This window comes from Bos indicus x Bos taurus, chromosome X (genome assembly GCF_003369695.1).
Source record: "Bos indicus x Bos taurus breed Angus x Brahman F1 hybrid chromosome X, Bos_hybrid_MaternalHap_v2.0, whole genome shotgun sequence".
Classification (NCBI taxonomy): Eukaryota; Metazoa; Chordata; class Mammalia; order Artiodactyla; family Bovidae; genus Bos; species Bos indicus x Bos taurus.
The window spans coordinates 95,167,656-95,184,436 of NC_040105.1; the positions used below are offsets into that span (position 1 = coordinate 95,167,656).

Consider the following 16,781-nt stretch of genomic DNA (forward strand, 5'->3'; position numbering starts at 1 on the left):
TGACAGACTAATTATAGTCAGACTAATGCTGGTAGCCCTGCGGGCTACAAATGAGTCTTGATAGGAATGCGGGACTAGATATTGACTCTTTACTGGGTTTTGCCTACCCAGTGGTAGATGGCAAATGCTCAAAGTACTATAAGAAAAGATGTTGCACAAGTTTGGACAGTTGAGCATCACTTCTTTAGATGAAGGAACATACAGACTTTACATCACATGATGTCCATCAATGGTAAGAAAAAAAATAACCTCTTTAGAGTCACAGTTTGATAGAGAATTGAAATGGGCTATTAAAATATTGGTTATTTAAAATGTGTGGGTGGGGGCTGGGTAAAGGCATGAAGGGCTGGCTTATGTCCCTTTTCAAGTATGTACTCATTCTCAACTTGAATATGAGTGGGGCTAAAAGAATGTTCCCACAGGATAGATTTGTGTTTTTTTCTGGTGGATCCAGGGAATAGGGAGTAGGGAAAATACTGGTATTCTCTCTTCTCCATATCACCTCACCTTCTTCTTTTCTGCACTACTTATTACAATGGTTTCAGGACCAGGGCTGCAACTACAAGGGCCTGAAACAGGGAAGATTCCTAAGCAAGAAAATGTTTGCCTTTTGTCAGAATTCCTAAGGATATTAGGAGGATATGCCTTCACCCAATCTAGTAAAATTAGGGTTAACAGTGAATACAGCTATACTGCCTATTGATAGCTCACCTATGTAACTTCTGCTCATGTGTAGCCCTACTTTATCTGACTAAAAGTGAACTGAGGGAGTAGGACTTGCTAGACTAGTATTGCTGCCTACCATTTATACTAGTACAGTGACTGAACCTAACATCCTTTCCAAAGATGGAAAAGTTTGGGTTTCAGTGAAGAGAATGAAAAATATTAGTAACTGAGGGTTAGAAAATGAATAAATGGGTTATGTAATCAGAGAAATTCAGTATTACATGAGCATCTCAAAAGAGGCCCAGAGCAAAAGATCTCTTTTGTCTCTCGGCTCAATTATGCTGAATGCCTGAAATGGTTTACCTGTATATTGCTGATACCACTTCTGCTTTTGGAACCTGACAGGATTGAATAGAAGCCTGCAAACCTGAGTGACCTTGCACTGGGGGACATTTTCTTAAGATTTGATAATGGACTGGATGGTTATTAGTGATTGAATGAGGTTCTAGTAATATGCTATATTTTTTAACATTTTTTACTGTTTTTCTATAAAGGATCTGTGATATATTTGTTATTAAGATGATCAAAATCTATTTCTCATGTATATTTGGTCTTCATCCATGGTTCCTAGCTCACAGGTCCCAAAACCCTGTTAATTTCCTGAGTGATAAGAACAATTGGAGCATCTTTTGTCATAATATTTGGTCTCTTGTCCTCAGTTTGTAAAATCAACTTTAGAGTCATTAAAATACAATGGGTGTCTAATCAGACTTTTTGCCCGTTTAAAATGGATGTTTATTTTTTTATTGTTTTAGGAATTTCTTGAATATTTTAGATATCAGTCCTTTATTATATATGTATTTTAAAGAGATTTATTCCCAGTCCCTGGTTTGGTTTATCATTATCTTAAAAAATTTTTTCAGGGAAAAGTTTTTAATTTTAATAAAGTCCTACATCACAGGTTTTTCTTCCATGGATCATGCTTTCTATATTTAAGAACTTATTGCTAGAAGTGTTGTTAGCAACATGCACAAATCAGTTCAGTTCTGTTCAGTCACTCAGTCATGTCCGACTCTTTGAGACTCCATGGACTGCAGCAGGCCAGGCTTCCCCGTCCATCACCAACTCCTGGAGCTTGTTCAAACTCATGTCCATCGAGTTGGTGATGCGATCCAACCATCTCATCCTCTGTTGTCCCCTTCTCCTCCTGCTTCAATCTTACCCAGCATGAGGGTCTTTTCAAATGAGTCAGTTCTTCACATCAGGTGGCCAAAGTATTGGAGCTTCAGCTTCAGCATCAATCCTTCCAACGAATATTCAGGACTGATTTCCTTTAGAATTGCCTGGTTTGATTTCCTTGCAGTCCAAGGGACTCTCAAGAGTCTTCTGTAACACCACAGTACAAAAACATCTATTCTTCGGCACTCAGCCTTCTTTATGGTCAATCTCTCACATCCATACATGACTACTGGAAAAACCATAGCTTTGACTAGATGGATTTTTGTCAGCAAAGTAATGTCTCTGCTTTTTAATATGCTATCTAGGTTTGTGATAGCTTTTCTTCCAAGGAGCAAGCGTCTTTTAATTTCATGGCTGCAGTCACCATCTGCAGTGATTTTAGAGCTCAAGAAAATAAAGTCTGTCAATCTTTCCATTGTTTCCCCATCTATTTGCCATGAAGTGATGGGACTTGATGCCATGATCTTCGCTTTTTGAATGCTGAGTTTTATGCCAGCTTTTTTACTCTCCTTTTTCACTTTCATCAAGAGGCTCTTCGGTTCCTCTTTGCTTTCTGCCATAAAGGTGGTGGCATCTGCATATCTGAGGTTATTGATATTACTCCAGGCAGTCTTGTATCCAGCTTGTACTTCATCCAGCCTGGCATTTCTCATGATGTACTCTGCATATCAGTTAAATAAGCAGGGTGACAGTATACAGCCGTGACATACTCATTTCCCAATTTGGAACCAGTCTGCTGTTCCGTGACTGGTTCTAACTGTTGCTTCTTGACCTGCATGCAGATTTCTCAGGAGGCAGGTAAGGTGGTCTGGTATTCCCATCTCTTTAAAAATTTTCCACAGTTTGTTATGATCTGCACAGTCAAAGGCTTTGGCCTAGCCAGTAAAACAGAAGTAGATGTTTTTCTGGAACTCTCTTGCTTTTTTGATGATCCAACAAATGTTGGCAATTTGATCTCTGGTTCTTCTGCCTTTCCAAGAGGTTTCTGCCTTCTAAGAGGTTTCCCTTGTGGCTCAGACGGTAAATTGTCTTCCTGCAATGCAGGAGACCTGGGTTTGATCCCTGGGTTGGGAAGATTCCCTGGAGAAGGAAGTGGCAACCCACTCCAGTACTCTTGCCTAAAAAATCCCATGGACGGAGGAGCCTGGTAGGCTACAGTCCATGGGGTCTCAAAGAGTCTGACATGACTGAGCGACTTCTCTCTCTGTCCTGCCTTTTCTAAACCCAGCTTGCACATCTGGAAGTTCTTGGTTCACGTACTTTGAAGCCTCACTTGGAGATTTTTGAGCATTACTTTGCTAGGGTGTGAGATGAGTGCAATTGTGTGATAGTTTGAACATTCTTTGGCATTGCCTTTCTTTGCAATTGGAATAAAAACTGACCTTTTCCAGTCCTGTGGCCACTGGTGAGTTTTCCAGATATGCTGGCATATTGAGTGCAGCACTTTTACAGCATCATCTTTTAGGATTTGAAATAGCTTAGCTGGAATTCTATCACCTCCACTAGCTTTGTTTGTAGTAATGCTTCCTAAGCCCACCTGACTTGACATTCCAGGATGTCTGGCTCTAGGTGAGTGATCACACCATCCTGGTTATCTGGGTCATGGAGATCTTTTTTGTATAGGTTGGTGTATTCTTGACACCTTTCTTAATATCTTCTGCTTCTGTTAGGTCCATACCATTTCTGTCTTTTATTGTGCCCAGCTTTGCATGAAATGTGTCCTTTGTATCTCTAATTTTCTTGAAGAGATCTCTAGTCCTTCCCATTCTATTATTTTCCTCTATTTCTTTGCATTAATCACTGAGGAAGGCTTTCTTATCTCTCCTTGCTATTCTTTGGAACTCTGCATTCAGATGTTTATATCTTTCCTTTTCTCCTTTTAACTTCTCTTCTTTTCTCAGCTATTTGTAAGGCAGTGCCTGAAGAACTATAGATGGAGGTTTGTGACATTGTACAGGAGGCAGTGATCAAGACCATCCCTAAGAAAAAGAAATGCAAAAAGGCAAAATGGACAAGTAAGACATTCTTTGAATATATACCTGGGCTTCCCTTGTGGCTCAGCTGGTAAAAAATCTGCCTGCAATGCAGGAAACCTGGGTTTGATCCCTGGGTTGGGAAGATCCCCTGGATAAAGGAAGGCTACCCACTCCAGTATTTTGGCCTGGAGAATTCCATGCACTGTATAGTCCATGGGGTCGCATAGAGTCAGACACGACTGTGTGACTTTCACTTTCAGTAATAGCAATTTAGCATCTGTCTACAGACTAAAGTGGGTTTCCCTGGTGACTCAGTGGTAAAGAATCCTGCAATGCAGGAGACATGGGTTAAATCCCTGGGTCAGGAGGATCCCCTGCAGGAGGAAATGGAAACCCACTCCAGTATTCTTGTCAGGAAAATTCCATGGACAGAGCAACCTGGCGGGTTATAGTCCATGAGGTCAAACAGATGTGACTAGAGTGTCTAAGCACATGGACAAAAGTGCCTTTTTGAGAGCTGTGGGATCCAACAGTATATATCACAGGACCTGGATGGAGTCTCACCCACTCATGTCTTAGGTGATACACATACAGATCTCAGTCTTGGCTTCAGACCCTGCAGTGGCCCATGCTCTGGCTCCAGTCCTTTTCATCCATGGTCTAGGAGCCCCTGAAGAACACTGTCAACCATCAGTGGATGAGACAGTCACCCACTGACATGAAAGCTGTTATGGAATTCAAGGTTTTCAGCAGAGAAGGTCCAGCATGCTGTTGGAGAAAGCAAACACACACGTGTGTGTGTGTGTGTGTGTGTGTGTGTATGAGTTTGGGTTCATTGGAGAGGGAAAGAATAACATTTTTACTTTACCTGTACCACCCCACCCCCAATTAATACGCCTCAGTTTCAGGAGACACTTTCTTGGCCAGTGATTTCTCCTGCATGGGCCAGGGGTGCAAGGTTAGTGAAAGGGTGTTAAGGAGTGTCTGGCTTCCCCAGCATGTCAGGGACCCATTTCTCTCTCATTCCATTCAGAGTACCACGTTGTGAGCTGCATGACTGGGAGTACAAAGAGGCTGAAAGAGTAACATATAGGACTCTTGGAGGGCACTAATGGGACATAATCCTACTAGCTGCTTCATGGACTCTCTTAAGAAGCCATGAATTTGAGGCAGTTGTAGTGAGGTGGATGAACCTAGAGCCTGTAATACAGAGAGAAGTAAGTCAGAAAGAGAAAAACACATGTTGTATATTAATACATATATATGGACTCTAGGCCTGGAGAAGCAAATGACAACCCACTCCAGTATTCTTGCCTGGAGAATTCCATGGATAGAGGAGTCTGGAGGGCTACTGTCCATAGGGTCGCAAAGAGTTGGACACGACTGAGTGACTGAGCATATGGAATCTAGAAAAATGGTACTGGGGAACCTATTTACAAGGTGTGAATAGAGACGTGGATGTAGGGAATGAACTTGTAGACACTGCAAGGGAAGGAGAGGGTGGGACCAACTGAGAGAATAGCTTTGAAACATATATTACTGTATGTAAAATAGATAGCTAGTGGAAAGCTACAAATAACACAGGGAGCTCAACCTGGTGCTCTGTGACAACCTAGAGGGGTATGGCAGAAACTAACACAGCATTGTAAAGTAATTGTCCTCCAATTAAAAATAAATTTTTTACATTTTTAAATAAAAATTTTTTAATTTAAAAAGTTTTTTTTTTGTTTTTTTTTTTTTAATTTTTTTTGGCCATACTGTGTGGCTTGTGAAACTTCCCTGACCAGGAGGACCAGGGATCAAACCTGTGCGCCCTGCAGTAGAAGTGCGAGTCTTAACCACTGGACCACCATGGATGTCTGAGTTGTCTGACTTTAAAAAAAAATAATTTATTTAATTGGAGGATAATTACCTTAAAATATTGTGGTGGATTTTGCCACACATCAACATGAAACAGCCACAGGTGCACATGTGTTTCCCCATCCTAAACCCCCTTTCCACCTCACTGCCCACCCCATCCCTCTGGGTTATCCCGGAGCACCGGCTTTGAGTGCCTCGCCTCATGCATTAAACTTGCACTGGTCCTCTATTGTACATATGGTAATATACATGTTTCAAGGCTATCCTCTCAAATCATCCCCCCCTCCCCTTCTCCCATACAGTCCAAAAGTCTGTTCTTTACATCTGTGTCTCTTTTGCTGCCTTGCAGTAAAGTCATCATTACCATCTTTCTAAATTCTATATATATGCATTAATATACTGCATTGGTATTTCTCTTTCTGACTTACTTCACTGCTGGGGTCCAGCCCCGGCTGATCCAGGGTATTCAAAGCGGGGATGGCGTTGGCGAGGATCAGAATACAATAGCTTCAATTAGGTATTAATTAGAGATATAAAGAGTAATAGAATGAGGATAGCTCAGTAGGAAAATCCAGTGGAGAAAAGAGGCTGAGTAGCTTGGTTCACGCAGGAGACCAATAAAACTTCAAGACAAGAAGTTTGCACCACTTATGTAGGCCGCAGGCGTCCTTCCATTCTCCCGAAGGAGAGGAGACACTGAGGCCTCCCCGGTCGGATCTTAGAAGCTGAGGCATAATTAGTAAGCATGGCGGGTTCCGTGCTCCAGATGGAAACTCAGCGAGAGTTTGAGAGAGAGCGCGACATGGGGAGACCAGTATTTCGAGGAACTGATCCCAATTCTTTATTTTCCAGAGTCTGTTTTTATACACTGAGATGTTATACAAAAGTCACGCGGGGACAGCAGTCCTGACCTTTATTAAAGTCGGGTGCTTCACACAAATGTATACAGAGGTCTTAGGGGTGTTACATCATCTTCTGGCCAGGGGGCCTGCTGGCAATTTATGACCCTCTCCTTGTGACAGCGGTCAGTCAACACTTATTTCTCCAGGGGTGATTATTCTTAAAACAGACGCCACTCAAATAAAGTTACATTCCTATAGGGTGAGGGTGTAGTGGGTTTTAGTTAAGGAAAGAATTTACTTGGCCTAAGGTCTAACATGATTTATATCAAAGGTTAATACTTATTTCTTCAATATATTAATTAATGTGTATAAGGGCAGGGGATGTGGAGACTTAGCAGTCAGCATTGGCTCAACAAATGAAAAACCCTTCACCAATACAATTTCTAATCAGCCCACTATACTTATACTAATAATTTTCTAACTTCTCTAAGGAACCTGTTTTTAGAAGGTTTAAAGCATCTCGTGCCTCTCATGGTTGGGAGGCTGTGAGCAATCACATGTGGCCAGACAAGCCTGTCAGGCAGGCTAGAGAACCTTCAGAGGAGTTTGTAGGTTAAAACACTCTTGTCACGCCCAGGAGTTTTTATTAACTGGAGCTCTAAGTTAACTCCTCCGAAAGAGGTGGTGGGGGACAGCCCCCTGTAAAGTCAGAGGTGTAGGTGAGAGCACAAAGTAGCAAAGTAGGCAGGCTCTGGTTATGGGGGTAGATGCTCAAGGATTTCTAGGGGGACTCCTGAGGCTCGATCCTGCCTTTGCGTATGTCGAGCCTCCTTCCTCATGACCTTTGCCATGCGCGGAGTGGCTCACGCTGGCCCCCAACACTTCACTCTGTATAATAGGCTTCAGTTTCATCCACCTCATTAGAACTGAGTCAAATGCATTCTTTTTATAGCTGTGTAATATTCCATTGTGTATATGTATCACAACTTCCTTATCCATTCATCTGCCAATGGACATCTAGGTTGCTTCCATGTCCTAGCTATTGTAAACAGTGATGCAGTGAACACTGGGGTACTTGTGTCTCTTTCAGTTCTCAGTGTGTATGCCCAGCAGTGGGATTGCTGGGTCATATGGCAGTTCTGTTTCCAGTTTTTTAAGGAATCTCCATACTGTTCTCCATAGTGGCTGTACTAGTTTGCATTCTCACCAACACTGTAAGAGGGTTCCCTTTTCTCCACACCCTCTCCAGCATTTATTGTTTGTAGACTTTTTGATGGTAGCCGTTCTGACCAGCATGAGGTGATACCTCATTGTACCTTTGATTTGCATTTCTCTAATAATGAGTGATGTTGAGCATCTTCTTATGAGTTTATTAGCCATCTGTAATGTCTTCTTTGGAGAAATGTCTGTTTAGTTCTTTTCCCCACGTTTTGATTGGGTTGTTCGTTTTTCTGGTATTGAGCTGCATGAGCTGCTTGTATATTTTGGAGATTAATTCTTTGTGAGTTGTTTCATTTGCTGTTATTTTCCCATTCCAAAGGCTACCTTTTTACCTTGTTTATAGTTTCCTTCATTGTACAAAAGCTTTTAAGTTTCATTAGGTCACATTTGTGTATTTTTTTTTAATTTCCATTACTCTGGAAGGTGGGTCCTAGAGGATCTTGCTGTGATATATGTCAGAGAGCGTTCTGCCTATATTTTCCTCTAAGAGTTTTATAGTTCCTGGTGTTACATTTAGATCTTTAATCCTTTTTTTTTTAGTTTATTTTTGTGTATGGTGTTAGAAAGTGTTCTAGTTTCATTATTTTGCAATGTGGTTGACCGGTTTTTCCAGCACCACTTATTAAAGAGATTGTCTTTTCTCCATTGTATATTTTTGCCTCGTTTGTCAAAGATATGGTATCCATAGGTGTGTGGGTTTATCTCTGGGCTTTTTGTTTTGTTCTGTCTATCTATATTACTGTCTTTGTGCCAGTACCATACTGCCTGGATGACTGTAGCTTTGTAGTATAGTCTGAGGTCAAGATGTTTGATTCCTCCAGTTCCATTTTTCTTTCTCAAGATTGCTTTGGCTATTCAAGACTTTTTGTGTTTCCATACAAATTGTGAAATTATTTTTTCTAGTTCTGTGAAAAATACCATTGGTAGCTGATAGGGATTGCATTGAATCTATAGATTTGCTTTGGGTAGTATACTCATTTTCATTATATTGATTCTTCCAACCCACAAACATGATATATTTCTCCATTGATCTGTGTCATCTTTGATTTCTTTCATCAATGTTTTATAGTTTTCTATATAAAGGTCTTTTTTTTCTTTAGGTAAATTTATTCCAAAATATTTTAGTCCTTTCATTGCAGTGGTGAATGGGATTGTTTCCTTAGTTTCTCTTTCTGTTTTTTCATTGTTAGTATATAGGAATGCAAGGGATGTCTGTGTATTAATTTTATATCCTGTAATTTTACTACATTCAAGGATTAGCTCTAGTAACTTACTGGTGGTGTCTTTAGGGTTTTCTATGTAGAGGATGATGTCATCTGCAAACAGTGAGAGTCTTACTTCTTCTTTTCCAATCTGGATTCATTTTGTTTCTTTTTCTTCTCTGATGGCTGTGGCTAGGACTTCCAAAACTATGTTGAATAATAGTGTTGAGAGTGGGCACCCTTGTCTTGTTACTGATTTTAGAGGAAATGCTTTCAATTTTTCACCATTGAGGTTAAGGTTTGCTGTGGGTTTGTCATATATGGCTTTTATTATGTTGAGGTATGTTCCTTCTATGCCTGCTTTCTGGAGAGTTTTCATCATAAATGGGTGTTGAATTTTGTCAGAGGCTTTCTGTGCATCTTTTGAGATAATCATATGGTTTTTATCTTTCAATTAATCTTTCAGTTAATATGGTATATCACATTGATTTGTGAATATTGAAGAATCCTTGCATCCCTGGGATAAAGCCTACTTGGTCACAATGTATGATCTTTTTAATATGTTGTTGGATTCTGTTTGCTAGAATTTTGTTGAGGGTTTTTGGATCTATGTTCATTCATGATATTGGCACATAAATTTCTTTTTTTGCAGATCTTTGTCTGGTTTTGGTATTAGGATGATATTGGCCTCATGGAATGAGTTGTGGAGTTTACCTTCCTCTGCAATTTCTGGAAGAGTTTGGGTAGGATAGGTGTTAGATCTTCTCTAAATTTTTAGTAGAATTCACCTGTGAAGCTGTCTGGTCTTGGGCTTTTGTTTGTTGGAAGATTTTTATTACAGTTTTGATTTCCTTGCTTGTGATGGGTCTGAAGATTTTATATTTCTTCCTGGGTCAGTTTTTGAAGGGTATACTTTTCTAAGAATTTGTCTATTTCTTCCAAGTGTTCAATTTATTGGCATATAATTGCTCATAGTAGTCTCTTATGATCTTTTGTATTTCTTTTTTCTGTTTTGATTTCTCCATTTTCCTTTCTAATTTTATCAATTGGATTCTTCTCTTTTTTCTTGATGAGTCTGGCTGGGGTACTGTCTATTTTATTTATTTTCTTAAAGAACCAGCTTTTAGTTTTGTTGATCTTTGGTATAATCTTCATTTTTTTCAGTTATTTCTGCTCTGGTTTTTATGATTTCTTTCCTTCTAGTAACTTTGGGGTTCTTTTGTTCTTCTTTTTCTAGTTGCTTTAGGTGTAAAGTTAGGTTGTTTATTTGATGTTTCTCTTATTTCTTGAGGTAGGCTTATATTGCTGTGGACCTCCCTCTTAGCACTGACTTTACTGAATTCCATAGGTTTTTGCTGTCATGTTTTCATTTTTATTTTTTCCTGTGCATATTTTGACTTCCTTTTTGATTTCTTCTTTGATCTGTTGGTTATTCAGAAGTGTGTTTTAGTCTCCATATGTTTGTGTTTCTTATAGTTTTTTTTCCTGCAGTTGACATCTAATCTTACCATATTGGGATCAGAAAAGATGCTTGAAATGATTTCAGTTTTTCAAAATTTACCAAGGCTAGATTTATGGCCAAAGATGTGATCTATGCTAAGGAATGAATGTTCTGAGTGCTGCTGCTGCTGCTATGTTGCTTCATTCGTGTCCGACTCTGTGTGACCTCATAGACAGCAGCCCACTTGAGAAAAAAGGTGAAATCCATTATTTTGGGGTGAAATGCCCTGTAGATATCGATTAGGTCTAACTGGTCCATTGCATCATTTAAAGCTTGTGTTTCCTTGCTAATTTTCTGTTTGGTTGATCTATCCATTGGTGTGAATGGGGTATTAAAGTTCCCCACTATTACTGTTTTACTCTTAATTTCTCCTTTTATACTTGTTAGGATTTGCCTACGTATGGAGGTGCTCCTATGTTGGGTACATATATATTTATAATTGTTATATCTTCTTCTTGAATTGATCCTTTGATCATTATGTAGTGTCCTTCTGTGTCTCTTATCACAGTCTTTATTTCAAAGTCTATTTTGTCTGATATGAGTATTGCTACTCCTGCTTTCTTTTGGTCTCCATTTACATGAAACATATTTTTCAAGCCCCTCACTTTCAGTCTGCATATGTCTCTAGGTTTGAGGTGGGTCCCTTGTAGACAGCATATATAGCAGTTTTGTTTTTGTATCTATTCAGCCAGTCTTTGTCTTTTGGTTGGAGCATTCACCCTATTTACATTTAAGGTAATTATTGGTAAGTATGATCCTGTTACCATTTACTTTGTTGTTTTGGGTTTGTTTATATCAACCTTTTCTGTGTTTCCTGTCTAGAGAAGATCCTTTAGCATTTGTTGAAGAGCTGGTTTGGTAGTGCTGAATTCTCTCAGCCTTTACTTGTCTGTAAAGCTTTTAATTTCTCCATCATATTTGAACGAAATCCTTGATGGGTAGAATAATCTTGATTGTAGGTATTTCTCTTTCATCACATTAAGTATGTCCTGTCATTCACTCCTGGCCTGGAGAGTTTTCCTCCAGTTATCAGCTGTTATCCTTATGGGGATCCCCTTGTGCATTATGTGTTGCTTTAACCTGGCTGCTTTTAATATTTGCTCTTTGTTTTTAATATTTGGTAGCTTGATTAATATATGTCTTGGGCTGTTTTGCCTTGGGTTTATCCTGTTTGGGACTCTGGTTTTCTTTAACTTGGGTGGCTGTTTCCTTCCCCATTTAAGGAAGCTTTTGACTATTATCTCCTCAAATATTTTTTCATGCCCTTACTTTTTGTCTTCTTCTTCTGGGACACCTATGATTTGAATGTTGGGGTATTTAACACTGTCCCAGAGGTCTCTGAGTTTGTCCTTATTTAATTTCATTCTTTTTCTTTTTTCTTTCTGCTTCATTTATTTCCACCATTCTATCTTCCAACCACTTGTCCTCTCTTTTGCCTCAGTTATTCTACTGTTGGTTTCCTCCAGAGTGCTTTTAATCTCAGTTATTGCATTGTTCATTATTGACTGATTTATTTATTTCTTCTAGGTCCTTGTTAAACATTTCTTGCATCTTCTCAATCCTTGTCGCTAGTCTTTATCTGTAACTGCATTTTGTTTTCAAGATTTTGGATCATCTTTACTATCATTATTTTGAATTCTCTTTCAGGTAGAATCCCTATCTCCTCCTCTTTGGCTTTATTTGGTGGGTTTTTATCATGTTCCTTCACCTGCTGAATATTTCTCTGCCTTTTCATTTTGTTTAGATTACTGTGTTTGGGGTGCCCTTTCTGCAGGCTGGAAGTTTGTGGTTCCTCTTGATTGTGGAGTCTGCTCCCTCTGGGTTGGGTTGGACCAGTGGCTTGTCAAGGTATCCTGTTTGGGGGAAGTTGTTTCTGTGTTCTGGTGGCTGTAGCTGGATCTCTTCTCTCTGGAGTGCAGTGAAGTGTCCAGTTATGAGTTTGGGGGTGTCTATAGATTTGGCATGGCTTTGGGCAGACTCTCTTTTTATGTTTAGGGATGTGTTCCTGTTTTGCTTGGAAATTAGCATGGTGTGTCTTGCATTGGGTCTTGTTGTCTCTTCGGTGGTGCTTCGTTTCAGTGTAGGTTTGGAGATGTTTGGATGAACTCTTGTCTATTAATGTTACCTGGAATCAGGAGTTCTCTGATGTACTAAGGTTCTAAAATTAAGCCTCCTGCCTCTGGCTTTTGGTCCTTCTCTTACAGTAGCCTGAAGACTTCTCCATCCATACAGCATAGAAGGTAAAACCACTAGGTTAATGGTGAAACAGTTCTCCACAGCCAGGAACACCCAGAGGGATTCACAGAGTTATATAGAGAAGAGAAGAGGGTGGACTGTAATAGAGGTAACCTGGAGGAGAAAAGGGAGAGTCAAAAAGGAGAGAGCAATCAAGCCAGTAATCAAATCTCTAAGTGGAAATGGATACTGAAGATTAGATTCTTGAAGGTACAAAATTGATCGCAAATACCATAAAGCAAAGACTAAAAACCTAGAATACAGGTTAGACTCTCAAAAAATACAATATAAAAATACAAAAAAGTTGATGACAAAAGTTAATAAAATATTTATGGAATTTATTTAAAAATAGGGTTTTTAAAGGTAATATTAGGCTATAAAATGAAAGTTAAAGGAGTAATAAAGAACTAAAGTTTTTAAAAAATTAAAAAGTATTTGATTTTTAAAATATTTAATTTTTAAAAAATTGAATATCTAGGAATTTATCTGGAGTTGTTGTGCGCAGTGTGGGGTCAGTTCAGTGTCATAAAGTCCCTTGTTCCAGCTTGTACTTGTTCTCAAGGTCTAAAGTTGCCCCTCAAATGCACAGTCTGAGCATTAACTGCAGGGTTTTAATCTATTGTACCTGTCACTTCCAGAATGCTCTTCCCCCTTCTTTGTTTATTTTGCCTTACTTTGTTTGCAAGTCTCTTCAGTGTCTAATTTCCTCCCTGACATGAGGGGGTGATGGTGGCCCTTTATTTATCCTCACTTGTTCAGTTGTGCTGTGGAGAGGGAGGCACACTGCAAACAAATACCACTGGCATGTGTGGGAAGTGCTTGCAGTGGATGGGCCATACTGGGTTGGCCACAGCCCAAGGCAGCGTGTACTTCCGAAGTCCACACTGCTCAGGCTCCAGGGTGCTCTGCAATGGCACCGTTGCAAGTGGGCCCTGCAGTTCATGCACTTCTAAGGTCTGAGTTGCTCATGTTCTTGGGTGCTCTGCAGGGGCACAGACCTAGATGGGCTGTACGTTTATGCCCTTCCCAGGTCTGAACAGTTCAGGCGACTGGGTGCTTGGTGAATGCACTGTTCCAGGTTGGCCATGCATCTTATGCACCTCCCCCATCCCGGCCACTTGGTTTCCCTGGTGCCCCAAGAGCACAGTCCCAGGTGTGCTGTGTGTCTCCTCTCGGGAGCTGACCTCAGGCTGTGGCACTCCTGGCAGATGTGATCCATCCACAATCCCAGGAAGATGTGGTTAGCAACTGGCAGCCTGCTCACAGTTTGGTGGAAGATGTGGTCTCTGTGACTGAGATTGCAGCAGCCCCTTGCCTTCTCATTCTGGCTGTCGCACACCTGCCTCTTTGCTTCAGGGAAGGGAGGACCCTAAATGGCAGCCGGCTTGCTCTCCTTTGGTGTTCACTGGGGCACAATCCTTTGTTCTGTTAGCATGCCAGGCATCACCACACGGCATTAGAGTCTTTGCAGGAAAGGTCTTTTTTTTTTTTTTTTTTTTTTTTCGGTCTCTCTGGCGATCTCCTGGTTTGGGTTGCTATGTCACATTAGCTCCCTCATATTGTCCTCAGGGCATTCAAGCCTGGTCCTTACCCTAAGGAAGGATGATGCAGCCTGGGCCTCCCTATCCAGTCCCCACTTGATGGTGGTGGATATGAACATCTGAGCCACTTCTCCACTGATAGTTATTATTAGGTGCATATTCTGTGTTTTTTTTTTTTTTTTTAATGTTGCCCTCTGTGATTCTGAAGCTCCCCACTGACATGCCTGTGAGAGGGTTTCCTATTGTGTGGAAACTTCTCCTTCATGACTCCCTCCCCAGAACAGATCTGCGTCCCTAAATTTTTTGTCTTCTGTTTACATCTTTTATATTTTGTCCTACCTCCTTTAGAAGAGATGGGGCTGCCTTTCTGGGTGTCTGGTGTCCTCTGCCAGCATTCAGAAGTTATTTTGTGGAGATAGTTCAACATTCACATGATCTTTTGATGTATTTGTGGGGGAAAAAGTGTTCTTCTTGTCCTATTCCTCTGCCATCTTGGGGCTACTGCTCTGCCTGTGTTTTTTGATGTTGAGTTGTATGACCTATTTATATATATTGGATATTAACCCCTTACTGGTCATATGATTTACATATATTTTCTCCCATTGTAGGTTACCTTTTTGTTATGTCAGTGGTTACCTTTGCTAGGCAAAATCTTTTATGTTTAATTATGTCCCATTTGTTTATTTTTGCTTTTATGTCCTTTCCTTTAGAAGAGAGATTTTAAAAAATGCTACTACTATTTATAACAATTATTCTGCCTATGTTTTCCTCTAGGAGTTTTATGGTTTCTGGTCTATTCTGTTCATTTTGATTATGAGGCTTTTTTTTTTATTATTATTTAGCAAGTTACACTGTGAAAGGTGCACATGAATCTGAGATTCTGGTGATAAACACAGTGTGGAGACTTCTTAACCTCATCACTTTGGTAAACTCTGTGTATCAGAGGTCCACAACCACCATATTTATATATTAGTTGGAAATAATTTATCATCATTAATACATTCAGGGAAAGATACCATGAACTGAATGTTTAGGAAATGCTATTATAGTTTGTTATTCACAGAACACTGGTAGTTATAGCATCTTTAAAGACTTTGATAATATCATATATGCTTTTCTGTAACTTTCTGAAAATTACAAATAGCTTTTTCCAAGAATAGAGAGGCCAGTCAGGGCTTAGGAAAAGAAGGGATGTTGCTACTCCTTTAAGGATTCATTAGACATTAGGGAACATACTAGTTAGTAATCATATACTTGTAGATGATATGTTGAGTTTTCTACCTGCTTTATTTTTATCTGCCACTGTTATCACAAAATCATAATTATGAGTTCACCTTTCCTCACAGAGCAGTAAACAAGTTTGAGATCTTTAAGCCTGAAAATAGGCCTTGGTACTCTTCCCTAAATTCTAAGTAATCCCCTTAAACTCCAGAAAGATCTCAGCTGTTGTCTTAAAGCATTCAGCAGTAGGGTTAGGGCAGATTTGATAGAGACTTTGCAGTGTGCTTAATTTCAATATTCTCAACAATTCACCTAGGTAATTCCCTAAAGAAGAGTTCTAGTATTTCTCTTCTGCTTAAAATCAGAGGCAACTTTTCTTATAATAGTTTCCTATTGGTCCTGTGAAAATTACTACATATATAATTGCTTAAAACAACATGGATTTATTATCTTAGTATTATGGAGATCAAAAATCCAAAATTAGTCTTGCTTGAATATAGTGAAGATATTGGCAAGGCTGGTTCCTTCTGAAGGCTGTGAAGGGTGAGTCCATTTCCTTGTCTTTTTTCAGCCTCTAGAGTCTGCGTACCTTCCTTGATTCATAGTCCTTTTCTTGTATCATTCCAAACTTTGATTCCTTTGTCCCATCTCTTCCTTCTGTGTTTGACCTTCTTGCTTCCCTCTTTTAAGGATCCCATACTTATATTTGCCCATATTCATAATCCAGGATAATCTTCCCATATCAAGAACCTTAACTTATTTTTGTTAGCATGTAAGTTAACATACTGACAAGTTCCAGGGATCAAGATACTGACATCTCTGGAGGGAAAGGGCCTTATTCAGTCTACCATACCACTTACAGTAAAGGCAGTGTTCACAGAAACAGTAAAACAAGTTACAAATGTGTCGATACTGTGGTAAAACAGGCTACTCACATAATTTGAGTTTTGTTATATGGATATCTTTGACAGACATCCATCCAGTCATTATCCATGAATTCACACAAGGGCATATTATGATAAGGTAAAAACAGATCAGTGATAAACCCCCCAGGTTTCCTTACCAAAGTGGGGTTGTGAAATTTTACCATTCTATAAATTTCACCTCAAAATGAACAACTTGGAAAACTGTTCTGTGATGGACTTCCTGTACATATGATAGGGGTTCATTTTAACTTTGTGTTTATCATGATAACCCTCTGTTATGGGCTAAATTGTCCCTCTTTTCCTAAATTAATATGAATTCCTAACCCCTTGTACCTCAGAATGTGATTATAT

General features: G+C 39.6%; 1 protein-coding gene across 1 annotated transcript in view; it reads left to right on the forward strand.

Annotated features, from left to right (window-relative positions):
* LOC113886865 (protein BHLHb9-like) overlaps window positions 1–16,781 on the forward strand; it is a 107,553-nt gene that overhangs the window by 16,092 nt on the left and 74,680 nt on the right. The gene's annotated exons all lie outside the window — the stretch shown is intronic.